General features: G+C 35.2%; 1 non-coding gene across 1 annotated transcript; it reads right to left on the bottom strand.

Annotated features, from left to right (window-relative positions):
* Positions 1-7098: 7098 nt before the first annotated feature.
* On the bottom strand, positions 7099-7217 carry LOC145399372 (5S ribosomal RNA). The gene has a single exon (XR_013897288.1). It is a non-coding gene; the product is annotated as a 5S ribosomal RNA (ribosomal RNA).
* Positions 7218-7866: the final 649 nt, after the last annotated feature.

Below are 7866 nucleotides of genomic sequence, written 5' to 3'. Positions count from 1 at the left end.
CTAGAAGAGAACAATATGATAACAGAAAGACAGTTTGGTTTCAGAAAAGGAAAATCATGTGTTACTAATCTGTTGAGCTACTATGACAGAGTAACAGACACAATACATGAAAGAGAAGGATGGGTGGACAGTATCTATTTAGATTTCAAGAAAGCATTTGACACAGTACCACACCAAAGACTTTTATGGAAACTATACCATCAAGGAGGAATTCGAGGCAAACTGTTTTGTTGGATGCAAGATTTTCTCAAAAAAAGAGAAATAAGAACAGTACTAAAAACTACTCATCATGGAAAGAAGTGCCTAGTGGAGTACCACAGGGCTCAGTGCTGGCACCAATCATGTTTTTAGTGTATATAAATGATATAGACAGTAACACTGGAAATGAAAGCTATCTAAATATGTTTGCAGATGATGCAAAAATACAAAGGAGAATTACTAACACAGACTCTTGTAAAGAGCTACAAGAAGAATTAAATAAACTTCATGAATGGAGTAATGCATGGCAAATGGAATTCAATGTGGACCAGTGTCATGTAATCAAGTTTGGTAAAAGTGGGAAAAGACCTGATTGGGATTATATGTTACGAAATAAAACCCTACACACATCAGAAAGAGAGGACCTAGGTGTGATTATCAATAACAGACTATCTCCGGCTGACCACATCAGTGAGAAGATACGGAACATGTATACACTGCTTGCAAATATGAGAATAACATTCACATACATAAATGAAGACATGCTAAGAAGGATAATAACATCATTCATCAGACCAACCCTGGAGTATGCATCAGTAGTCTGGAGTCCTCATCTCAAAAAACACATAGATAAGATTGAAAAAGTTCAAAGGGCCGCTACAAGATGGATACCAAGCTTAAGGGATCTAAGCTACGAAGAAAGACTAAATAAACTGAATCTACCAACACTACAGGAGAGAAGGAAAAGAGGTGACATGATAATGCTATATAAGTGCATATCAGGGAAGGAGAAAATAGACATAAATGATTACTTAACATATGGGGAAGCATCAGCAAGAGGACACTGCAAAAAACTGCATAAGAAGAGAGGTGATAAAGATGTGAGGAAATTCAGTTTCCCAAACAGAGCAATTGATCAGTGGAATCCACTACCGAATGAAATAGTGTGTGCCAAAACAATTCACAAATTTAAGGATATGTACGATAAATATGGTTTAAGACACGGGACAGTACGAGCTTGACTCATTCCTGTAAAGATACAATTAGGTAAGAACAATTAGGTAGGTAAGAACACACACACACACACTCACACACACACACTAACAAACAAACAAACACACACACACACACACACACACACACACACTTTATGTCTGTCTGTTTTCAAGTCTGTAGTAAATTACGACACCATATTGTCTCAGTAATACGGAAACCATTTCTTATGTTATTGTCATGGCTCCTGGTGTGGTAAATGTGGTAAACTGGTCCACCCATTATACACTGTGATCTGGGAACTGTGCCAGCCATATTCACAAAACATACATACACACACACACACACACACACACACACAAGGAGAGAGAGAGGCATTTCTTACCATATACACGTTCCTGTAGCAGTGAATTATAATACGTACAATTGTGTGTTGTATTTATCACCGTAATATTCACTCTTAGTTCCGTTGTGAAGGGTTTGGTAGCGCTGTGAATAGCGATCAAAATATTAAGTCAAAGAATGCTATACAGAACTAACGGCCGTATGCTTAAACACTAATGTAGGGCCCCTACTTTTCTCCCTACTTTACGCACTAAGGGAAGGGTAGGGAAGCCCTTAATTTTCATTCCGTATGCTTAGAGCACCGTCTAGGGAAGGGAGTGGTTGGTAGCCCTGCTTAACCTTTCCTCTCGTTCAGTTCAGTTCAGTTGATAGGTGAGGAGTATTGCCTTTTCATCGGCACTCCTCTTGTCAATTCATTTTTCTAGTTTATTATTTTTCTTGTATTTAGCTCGTGTTTTGCTCGTGTGTCTTTTGTTTTGTTTTGTTTTGTATTTTTTTCTATTCTTTGCTATTTGTTAACGAATTCCTCTTTCTTTCCTTAATTTCTCTCTTTTCCTCCATATATGATATAAATAGTCTTTTGTTCTTCCTATATTTTCTTCTCTAAACAGTAATTGTCCTATTAAACTGTTTTCATTTTCTATATAAGGCTGTTGTAGGTGTTCTTCCTTATACCTGTCTTCCTGATACACTAGGCACCATAATAAAAAGTGATTGATGTTCTCTTCTGCTGCCCCGCACAAATCACATTTAATATTGCCCCCTGAAAATCTCTTCCTATCATTTAGTGGTAAATTATTTGTTCTACTTTTATATAATATTATGGATGCTATGATATTATCATATATTTTTTCTTCTTTTATATTTAATTTATAATTTTTATAAATTTCCAGACTCTTTTTTCATTTATTTCTTTCTTCCATTGAGATGAGTCCCAGTCCTTTACTTTTTCTTTGATGTCTTTAATACTAATATTTTTTACTGATTTATTTTCTAATCCTATTTCTCTCATGTATGTTTTTACTGTACATATCCACTGGTCTTTTCTACTTTCCATCTTTTCTTGCATTATTCTTTTAATTAAGTCATTTTTACCTTCTTCTAATCCATATTTTAAGTACTTAATATATCCTTCGATTATTCTGCTCTGCATACATGATGCCCCTATTTCTCCTCTTAGTGTTGGTATCTGAGCATATCTTGGTGCCCCTAATATGTATCGGTAAATGCTGTTTTCAATTCTTTGTAGTTCCTCTATTTCGTTTTTTGTAAATTCTAGTATATTTGCCCCGTATAGTATTGTTGGGAGTACCACACTTTTCCAGTAAGTTTTGCCTATTAGTACCTTATTTACACTTTGGGCTATAATTGTGTATGTGATGTTTGCCATCTTTTTAGCTTTTTCAATTATCCGTCTCTTGTGCACTCTAAAGCATCTTCTCTGGTCGTTTATTGTAATTCCTAAATATTTGGTTTCATTTGTTACCTCTCTCTTATTTTTTCGGGTTTGTTTTTCATGTTAAAGATCAGGATTTTACTTTTTGTTTTATTTATATTAAGCCCACACTCTTCTCCTACTGTAATCAAACTGTCTACTATTTTTTCTGCCTCTTCTATTGTATGAGCTAGTAGCAGACCGTCATCTGCAGAGAACAGTGCTGCTATTTTAAATATTTCATCCTTATACCCTGTGCCTTCTTTTTCCAACCTGTTTATTATATAGTAGGTTATCATTTTAAATATTGTGGTTGAGCTTGTGCATCCTTGCCTTATGCCACTATTAATCTTTATTTCTGTTTTATTTTCTTTGCCATATTCTATTGTTGTTCTGTCCCCCGTATAAGTGTCTGCTATTACCTCTATTATATCTTCTTGTACCTTGTATTCTTTTAGTATTTCAATCATTTTCTTCCTTTTTACTGAGTCATAAGCTTTTGCAAAGTCTGCTGATATTACTACTAGACTCTTTTTCTGCTCATAAATTTTGTCTATACAATATTTTAAAATGAAAAGGTTATTCTCAATTCTTCCTCCTTCAGTAAATCCATTTTGTGTTTCCTTTATTTCATTATTATTCCTTAGATGCTCTTCTATTCTATCTTTTATGACAGTTGACATGAATAATTTATATGAGATGTTAGTTAACGCTATTGGTCTTAATTCGTTTGCTTTTGGTTTGTTTACTTTTGGCACCATCATAGTTCTTGATTCTTTCCATTCTTTTGGTACCTTTCCTTTATCTATTATTTCGTTAAAACACACTGTCATTGTGTCCATTATCTTGTCACTTTTTATTAGGATTTTATACAATTCTGGTTTTAGCATGTCTGGTCCCGGCACTTTCTTATTTTTTAGTTTCTTTATATTTTCTCTCAGTTGTATTGTTGTTACTACTGGTTTTTCCATGTATGATGTATTCTTGGTTATTGGTAATGCCATATCCATATGTTCCCCTAATTGTTGCGGGATTGTTATTATTTGTTCATCTGTATTTTCATTATTTTGTCTTTTTATTTCGATTTTTCCAGTGTTGTTTCTGCTGGCTATCCATTTGTACTCATTTTTTTTTTCTCCTCATTCCACACCATATCTATTCCATTTTGTTGCCTGTTGTATATTTTTGACTAATATCTCTCTATTTCTGTTTTGATATTTTCTTTTTCTAACTCTTCTCCATTTTCGTTATATATCTTTAATTCCCTTTCTTTTCCTTTTTTCTTTCTTAATTTATTTATATTTTCCCATAATTTTTTCCTTCTATTTTCTCCATGGGTTATTTCTTTTGTTATTTTTACTTCATGAATGGTTATGGCCTCTTTTATTTCTAGCTGGACCTTTTTCTTTTGTTCATGATATAAAACTTTATTCCTCTCTTTTTCTTCTTGTGTTTTAGCGTTCCTTGTAAGTCTATTATAGTACTTTCGCTTTTTTATTCCCTCTCTAATACTTTTATTCATCCAAGGTTCTTCTTTTATTTGTCCAGTCTTATTTATCCTCCTTCTATATTTTGCTGTAAGGTTTTTGTCAGCACTGTCTTTGATTATTTTATTCAACTTTTCCATATTACTTATGGCCTCTGTTTGTATTCTCTGTTCTATTTCCTTTATATACTCCATAACTTTTCCTCCCTCTGTTTTGTAGTAGGTACTATCTTCCCACCCTTTTTTCTTATGATTTTTATTCGATCTCCCCTTAATCTTAAGTTTTATTTGTATTAAATTATGGTCTGACAGATCAAATATTTCTTTTTCCTCATCTATAATCATTTCCTGGTATACATCATAGAATTTAGCTGTTACTAGTGCAAAATCAATTACACTTTGTTGTTCGTTCTTGCTCCAGGTCACTTCCCCTATACAGTCTAGATCATCATTTAACATTATCAAGTTGTACTTCTCCATCCATTCCAGTATCCTTTGTCCATTTTTATTTATACATTGTTTGCCTTTGAATCCTACATGTCCATTATAATCTCCTAATAGAATTATTGCTTTGTCTTCTAATTTATTTGTGTTTCAATTTCTTGCTGTAATGCTTTATTTTTGTCATCATCACTGACTGTGAAGTATACTGTTATTATATGTATCTCTTTCCCATACATTTCTCCTTTCACATATAAATAATCTTTATTTATACCTTCTACCTTTTCCAGTGTAATCTTTTTATTTTCTTTATGTAGTAACATTATACCTCCTCCTTTCTTCTCTTCTTTTTCTCTCATGCTTTCATATACTTTCAGATCATCTATGAAAATGTTTCTTACTTTTAACTGTGTTTCTGTTAAGCACATTATTGTGTTTCCATCAATTATTTCTCTTAGTTCACTCATTTTTGCTTTTGTTAAACCTTGTATGTTTATAAGTTTTATAAGTACGTTCTCATTCTCATCCTTCTCCTTTTTTATACTCTTTTTCTTTCACTCCTCACCCTCTAGCCTAACAATTTTCCCCTTCTTTATTTTCCATGTTCCTCCGTTTTTCTGCCAGCTCATCTCTAAGTTTCTTGTTTTCTTCCCTTTCCTCTTTGGTCATATCTAATGCCACTCCTATTTTCTTTATTTCTGGTTTAGTGCTATCTTTCAGCATCTTTGCTTTGGCTATAACTGCCCATTTCATCTTTTCGCTTCCTATTGTTACTAGAACTGGTCTAACCTTACCCTCAGTTTTCTTCCCCAGTCGGATTGTCTTTACTACTTCTAAATTCTGTAATCCCATTTCTTCCACAATTATATCTGCACAGCTTTTGTCATCATCATTTTCTCTCTCTTTACCTGTGTCTTTTTCTGATTCAGGGATATTGAACATTACTACATTTTTCTTTCTCTTTTCCTCCATTTTATTCATCATTCTTTCCACTGCCATATCTACTAGCCTGTCTTCTTTTCTCTCCCATTCCCTTCCCATGCCCTTCATCTTTTCTACTGCCTGCTCTACCATTCTGCCTTCTTTTCTCTCCCATTTCTGCTCTAGGTCTTCTATCCTGTCACTCAATCTTTCATTTTCTTCTTTCACCTCTTCCATCTCTCTTTTGATCTTTCTGTTTTCTTCCCTGAGTTTTTTCACTTCCTCAAAGTTCTTCAGAACTTGAGGCTTGCATCTTGTGCAAATCCATGTTGTTCCCTCTTCTTGTTGTAGAACTTTATGATAGTCTCTGCTTACCTTGCCACATCCTGCATGGTACCAGACCTTACAAACTTCGCACTTCACTCCATTATCTGTGTTCCTAACCATCTTTTTACACTTGCCACAGCCTTCGTCGTCCCTCATGCTTTCGCAGTCTTCGCATCTTTGTTCTCCATTTACTTCTGCAAAGTAGCCACAATTTTTGCATTTCTTTCTTCCCGGTACTCTTTTCTCGTTCCCTGCCATATTTTCTGTTGCTTTCGGGATTTTGTTCTAGCTTTCCCCCTTATTTTTTTGTTAAATCTAACCCGTTCTCGGCCTGAGGAACAGTTGGTATGCCGGAACGGAGTTTGTTTACATCACACACGTGTGGAAACGCTGAGAGTATAAACTAACCTACGCTGGAACACAAGAATTTCTTATAGAAATGGCAGAAAATTCTCAGAGAGTAAGATACATTACTCAGAGGGAAAGATTGAACCTCTTAACATTAATAGAAGAAAGAAAAGACATTCTGTTTAATAAAAGCCATGATTTTAGAGTTATTTGCAAGAAAAAACAGGCATGGGACGAGGTGACGAGGATTTTTAATGCTGCTGGCATTGGGCCTCCTCGGTCCCAGCAACAACTCAGAAAAGTATGGGAGAATTCAAAGGGAAAGTAAGTACTTAAAAGGATTTTCTGTTTGCAATGTATTTATCCATTAGCTTAGCAGGCAAAGAAATGTTTGACTGTAAGCTGCAGTAAAAGTTTACTAAATGACTCCATTTTCTGCCTTAGTAAAGATCATTTTTTTATATTTAGAGCCATTGCTTTCTGTTCATTCATTCATTCATTGCCAGACACCATGTATCCCAGACGGGGTGGCAAAGGGCTTAGAGTTAATTGTTTTACAGGGAGGGGCACTAATCCTCCACCAACCCCACTTGACACGTAGGAATGCCAACAGCATCTGGTGTTCCCAGGCGGTCACCCATCCAAGTACTAACCAGACCCAACGTTGCTTAACTTCGCTGATCGGACGGGAAGCGGTGTACTCAACGTGGTATGGCCATTGGCATAACGGTAATATTTTGCCTAATGATTTCTCCCTGTGAAAATTATTTGGTTGTTATTGTATGGATTATGGGCAACCTTTGTCCCAAGTAATGAAGAGGTTTGTTGAACTTCGTAAAAGCTTTAAGGCTTCCTGTTACTACATGGTAGAAACTGCTTGCTTACAGTCTCGGTAAACTTCACAGTAATTCAACTCATTAAATTATGCAGTTATTATGAAATTAGTAAAAATTACTTGTAATTTCACCCCATTTTATTTACCAATTTTTTGTCCTTGTTTTCATGTGGTTTAAGTGGTATTATTTATGCAGGACAAAATTTTTGTTCTATAGGAGGGTGAAGTGCTTGAAAGGGTAGAACAAGGAAGAAAGGTTGCTGGTTCCTTGAAAGCAGTGATAAGAAACAGGGAAGTGAGTATGGAAGTGAAAAAGTTACTACATTACAGTATTGTGATACCAACTCTAATGTACGGAAGTGAAGCTTGGACGTTGTTGGAAGGACACAAGTCAGGAGTGAGAGCAGTGGAAATGAGTTATTTAAGAGGAGCCTGTGGAGTCACATGGAGAGACAGGCTGACAACTGAGGATATAAAGGAGCGTTGTGGTGTGGATGTGGATGTGATAGGAAGCGTTAGGAGGAATACACTGAGGTG

The sequence above is a fragment of the Coenobita brevimanus genome, chromosome 48 (assembly GCF_032717465.1).
Source record: "Coenobita brevimanus isolate Jiangsu-jjx chromosome 48, ASM3271746v2, whole genome shotgun sequence".
Taxonomy (NCBI): Eukaryota; Metazoa; Arthropoda; class Malacostraca; order Decapoda; family Coenobitidae; genus Coenobita; species Coenobita brevimanus.
This window is presented reverse-complemented; position numbering and strand designations above follow the sequence as displayed.